The sequence below is a fragment of the Berghia stephanieae genome, chromosome 12 (genome assembly GCF_034508935.2).
Source record: "Berghia stephanieae isolate SIO BIC M18660-M18661 chromosome 12, UCSD_Bste_1.3, whole genome shotgun sequence".
Taxonomy (NCBI): Eukaryota; Metazoa; Mollusca; class Gastropoda; order Nudibranchia; family Aeolidiidae; genus Berghia; species Berghia stephanieae.
The window spans coordinates 18644699-18650769 of record NC_088371.1 but is presented as its reverse complement, the minus strand read 5'-3'; positions in this window follow the sequence as shown (position 1 = coordinate 18650769).

Sequence of the window (6071 nt, the reverse complement as noted above, 5' to 3'; positions counted from 1 at the left end):
TCACATTTGTTACAACGCAATATACATTTTATTCTTATTCAGATTTATGTTGTACATCACAATGATCTTGGTTTAATCAATATGAACATAAAGTTGCTTTGCAGAGATATTGTTTGAGTTTTAAAATATCTATTTTTCTGCTGGGTAAGCCTGCCATTTTGGGAAAATACTGAAAATGGTCGGTAGGGAGAGAGTTAATATTGATTTATTTTCTTCAATTTTTTTTTTCTTTTTAGTATTTATTTCAGTTTTTATTTATTTTAAAAATTAACTCTCTCTCTCTCTCTCTCTCTCTCTCTCTCTCTCTCTCTCTCTCTCTCTCTCTCTCTCTCTCTCCCCCCCCCCCCCCCCAACTCACCACACACACATACACATCCAGAGCTAAAAGAAATAGTTCTCTCCTGCAACCTCGGCTGTTGGTCTTCCCATGACAAAGGCTATCGACCAGAACAGCATCATAAATGTATTGTTTAAATTACATACTATTGTTCTGTCTATCTAACAGAGCCACACCTAGACATACATTCCCATGTTCAAGCCTTTTTTAAAATTTATTTGTCTAGTTATTTATTGTTTTGATCGTTTTCTCTATGTCTTTCTGTTTTACGTTTAAAGGAACGAACGGGCGAGTCACGCTTGTAAAATGGAAAGGTATTGAATTATTCAGTGTTGAAAGGAACGAGTTGAGGGCATTGTCCTTTGTGTGCAATCCAACTTTTTATAATGATAAGTATTTCAATTGTGAAAGCCATGAGGTTGGCAAGGGCGGGCAGAGAGAGAGAGAGAGAGAGAGAGAGAGAGAGAGAGAGAGAGAGAGAGAGAGAGAGAGAGAGAGAGAGAGTTTGTCACCTCAACCCCCCCCCCCTCCCCCAAATAAAAATGTTATAAAAGCCAGAAAAAAATAGCTTTTAAGAAGGCAATCGCTACACTTTACAAGGTTGATTTTGAGCCGAGTGAACGAAAGGGCGATTGGTTGGCAAAATAAAGATATATCTTTAAAAGAGTACAGCAAACGGGACGACTTCATAAGAGATCATAGGTGGATATCCTAGGACAATTAAAGTTGAACGTTTATATAACGCAACATCCACGAAACGTGCTCAAAGCGTTTTACAAAGGATCCCTGACCAACAGCAACACGTGACGTTTAAAACGAGACATGACGCCTGTTAGGCGACATTACAAATTCTTTTCCAACAGAGACAACGGCCAGGTACTCATATTACACATGAGTACGGTGAGAGAATGTGAGTAAAGAGTCTTTTCCCAAGGACTCAACTATGCGCTGAGCGATGCTCGAACCCAGGACCTTCCGATCCGAAAGCGAGTGTCATGCCACGAGACCACATAGCCGCAATACCATATCCTTGTGTCTCGAGTGAAACCACATGGGCGCTCAAATATACACATGTATACACTTTTATTTTAATAAGCCGAGTTGATGATTTGCAATGAGAAACAGGTCATCTTTCAAAATTAAAAAAAAAAAAAAACAAACAAAAAAAAAACAACAAAAAAACAATTAATATAACCAAATAAAATTCCATTTATTCATCCGAAGGAAAAATTTTACTTCATGGTCTTTCCATAGAAAACACCGAGATAACCCATAATATGTTATCTACAATACAGCGACGTCAAGTGGGCAATCAGGGGGTTAATTTCATTGCTCAAGGAAAAGAATACGAGATGCCTACATCGGGCACGAATCGGGGTTTCCCCCCGCCCCCCCCCCCCCCCCCCCCCCCCCCCCCCCCCTTGTGGTATTACAGTGCCTTAGCAATTCGGTAACCTGGCGTTCGTCTGTTTCACTTTGAGTTTGAGCAAAGGAAGCAAGATAGAACCCGACTGCCCTTCACTGAAAAAAAAAAACCATTATCTAGAATCGTGTTTGATACAAATATGGTACGAAAAGTGCTCGACATGTAGCAATAGAGCGAATTATTATTTTAATATTTACCACAATATTTGAGACAGTCTACATTAATGTTTCAGGCTCAAATAGCCATCGTCAGGACTGTGTGGTACATGAGTTTGGGTTGTTGATTGACTGTTGTTGAGAGAAAAAAGATACATAAATAAACCAATAAATACAACCCTCCCTCCTCTCCACAATAAAAAAAAAAACAACAACAGTCAACAAACCAAACTCATGTAACACACAGTCCTGACGATGGCAAATTAGGCCTGAAACATTGATGTAGACTGTCTCAAACATTTGGTAAATATTAAAATAATATATATATATATATATATATATATATATATATATATATATATATATATATATATATATATATATATATATATATATATATTTGCCCAGAAAACTCGTCCTTCAAATATCTTCGCGAAGTCCCAGGTTTGAGAATTTTTTGCCAAGATGAGGGTCATTTAAGGACGAGTTTTCTGGCCAAAATTTTAAATATGTTGTTGTTTTTTTTTCAGAGTACGGCAGCCTAGTTATTCCAATAAAATAAATCCCAGAACAAGAACGCGAAGCTACACGCCTAGAGCTCATATTGCATGAGATGTTGGCGTTATGTAAGTGTGCAGAATTATTATTATTCTTACACGGAGAAGACAAATGATATTTGGAAATAGAAAAGAAAGTAAGGGTATGGGCCTAGATGTGCATATTTGCAGGTCTGATAATCGAACGCAATTTATTTGTGCTATCAGACCTGTGAATATATACACGTCGGAGTGGGCAATCAATGCAGAACACACCAAGTTTTTTAGGGACGCTAATTTACTCCAGCCCGACATGTTACTAATTTGCAAGCCTGGTGACTCAAATTGTTGTACCGGAAGTACACACTCTCAAACCAATGCAAAATATTGTCCATAATAACAATGTTTTAAATCGAGCCAAAATAATTGCGTTCGGTTATCAGACCTGCAAATATATGCACGTCGCTCTAGCCCTATTCCTACCAAAGCTAGCCAGACGTTCCATCGTCCAGATAGTCGCCTTGGTACTCCGTGAAGAATGTATAAGAAACACATAAATACACGAGTATACACATAGTATAGGCCGACACGGGATCATTTATGTCGTCCTATAAAATTTGGCGTTGACCCTTTCCAGGCGGAGCTGCATCTTATTCTAAACCTAACATCATATTATATTGTAAAAATTTTCACTCCGAGAGGTAACAGGAATAGCGACGCGGTTCGATTAAAATGAAGCCCTAGTCGCATCACTAGCGTCCTATCCAAGGGGTAGCAAACAAGAAAATGCTATTGTCCGCTTCACGCTATAGAAACCGGGATAAACTCCGGCTCCATGGGCCTAATTAATGGCTCTGAAGGAAGACTAAACCAAACTATAACGAATAGCAATAAACCTCACGTTTCATATTCATGGCTATATTATATTCAAAGTGGATTCAATAGTCTGATGTCACGTCGCCCAGCAACGGCGGCCATCGTGGTTCTAAACAAAGAAAATCGGTACTTTTTATTATTCATGATGGCTAGAACTTTTCATGTCTTGTGATCAGAATGTGTAAAAGTCAAAACATGATCATATTTATGTTTTTCTCCACTAGATACGCTTTTATGCTCGTCGGAGAAATATTTCATAAGGGCGTCAGCCATTGTTCCGATAGTTTAGAGCCAGTTACTAAGTTACCATGCGTCATTACGAGGGAAGTGACGTTACGGCTGTTGAAGCCTATTTCCAGCATCCTAGTTCAATCCGACATAATACAGCTTTAACTTTAAGACGGTGGTTTTACATATGGGACTTGGGTTAAATTTAATGTTTTATTAAGGAGAATGACAGATTGTTCTTTTGGGGTTGTTTTTTTTTTTTTTTTTTTTCTTTTGTTTGTTTGTTTGTTTTTAAAGTGACTAAAAAACAATACAACAAATTCACATTTCAGATCATTTTAATTTCCAAAACCATTTTCAGCAGATACATCACCCCGCCCAACGCAATGTGTGTACCTTTCCGGAGCGATGGGGCACGCTTTTGATTGGAAAGAAGTGTAGCCTTGTGCGACTATGTGGTCTAGTGATAGGACACTCGCTTTCGGGTCGGAAGGTCCTGAGTTCAAGCCTCACTCAGCGCATAGTTGAGTCCTTGGAAAAGGCTCTTTACTCACATTCTCTCACCGTACTCAGGTGTAAAATGAGTACCTGGCCGTCAACTGCGTTGACTCTGTCGGGGAAAAAAATGTAATTTCGCCAAACAGGCGTCATGACTCGTTCTATAATATGTTATATGTTGCTGTTGGTCAGGGACCCCTTGTCAAAGCGCTTTCAGCACATTTAGCGGATATTGCGCTTTATAACAAACAGCTTAGCCTTGCCACTAAAGGTTAAAGGGTTAATAATCTTATCCATAGACTTCATACATTATTTTATTCTTTATACTTTTGAATAATTTTCATTATTATTATTAGCGCTGATGTAAAGCGCTTTGAGCACATTTAGTGGATATTGCGCTATATAAAGCACAATTTTATTTACTTAATTATTATTATTATTATTATTATTATTATTATTATTATTATTATTATGATTACTATTATAATTTATTTTATTTATTTATTTTTTGTGTGGAGAGGAGGGAGGGTTGTATTTATTGATTTATTTATGTATCTTTTTTTTTCTCAACTAATCTCTTATATACAAATATATTCTCAATTGAAATATTTTTAGCCTTTTAATATTATACAGATGTTCTGTTTATAACGCAAACAACATCTTTCAGACATCTCTAATACTAATAAGCTTATCAAGCTTTAGGTTTAAGTTTAAGGTCAAAACAACCTTCATCTTCACTCCTAAATCCAGAAGGGATTACAGGGTCTGTGGTATAGACAGCCGTGGTTATCACAAAACACAAACCTTTTTATTAATTAATCTTCATCTGGGACCCGGGGTCACGATGGTTCAGGGGGAGGGGGTGTCCCGATGGGCATGGGCTCAGTTGGTAGAGCACTCGTCGATTCACGAGCAAAGGACCCGAGATCGATCCCAGGGTAAGTCGAGATTTTATTCCCTGATTTCCCCCCGCCCCTTTTTTTTTCCACCCAGCAGTGAATGGGTAGCTGGTTCTGTTAGGTCTGGCGGAAAGTACTTTGCGATACACTAGCGTCCTATCCAAAGGGTAGCAAGCAATTGCTATTGTTCGTTTCACGCTATTGAAACCTGAATAAACTCCGGCTCCACGAGCCTCATGGATCTAAAAATGACTACTTCCATTGTGAAGAGACCCACCGTCTCAAAATGGTGTTAAGTCGGGATGAATGGGACCCCGAAAAACGAATTTAGAATTAAAATGTAAAAGATATTCGAACTTGAGGCATTTCTTTTTCTTTTTCACAGTAAGAAAATGAATTTACTTTTCACCATACACGGAGAGTAAATGTAATCCAAGTTTCATATTTCTGGCCTTGTGTCATGGTGTCGAGGTAACTGGATTAAAATTATGAAATTGATTCTTCCACCACCAATACTGCGACCGCTGCCGTCACACCTGTGACATGAGTCTATGTGTCGGCTTAACATTGGATAACATCATTTCACAGTTACATGAGTTATCGCTTGTTTGTTTGTTTGTTTGTTGCCGATTTATTATTGTCCAGATTGGGAGTGCAGGGCGGACATGGGCAGCGTGTCTCAACCTGTACGGTCTTTGCTTCGTACCGAGTTCGAATACCCGATGGGCTGTGTGGCCTGCCTTGGGCAAGTAACCTCACCCTAGCTCAATTTGCGGCGCTGCACTCTGGCTAATGCCTTGGTTATTCCAGTCTTCCCTTGGAATAGACCCTAAAGATAAATCTCCCCTATGGGATGAATAAATGGAATAATTTTTTTTTTCAAAGAGAGGAAACGGATATGAAAATGGAACAGGGCCCGTGGAAAAGGCAGGGACCCGATGATCTTTCACTAATGGCAATGGTAGCACCATGCTTTGGGAAGTGGTCAGTTTTTAGTTTGTTTTGGATTTTTATTTTTTTGTTTGTTTGTTTGTTTGTTTTTTTGGTTATGGGAATGTTTGGGTGCAGTCGGTGGGTATCTAATCTAAAAGGAAGGCAGAACATCCCATCTCATGA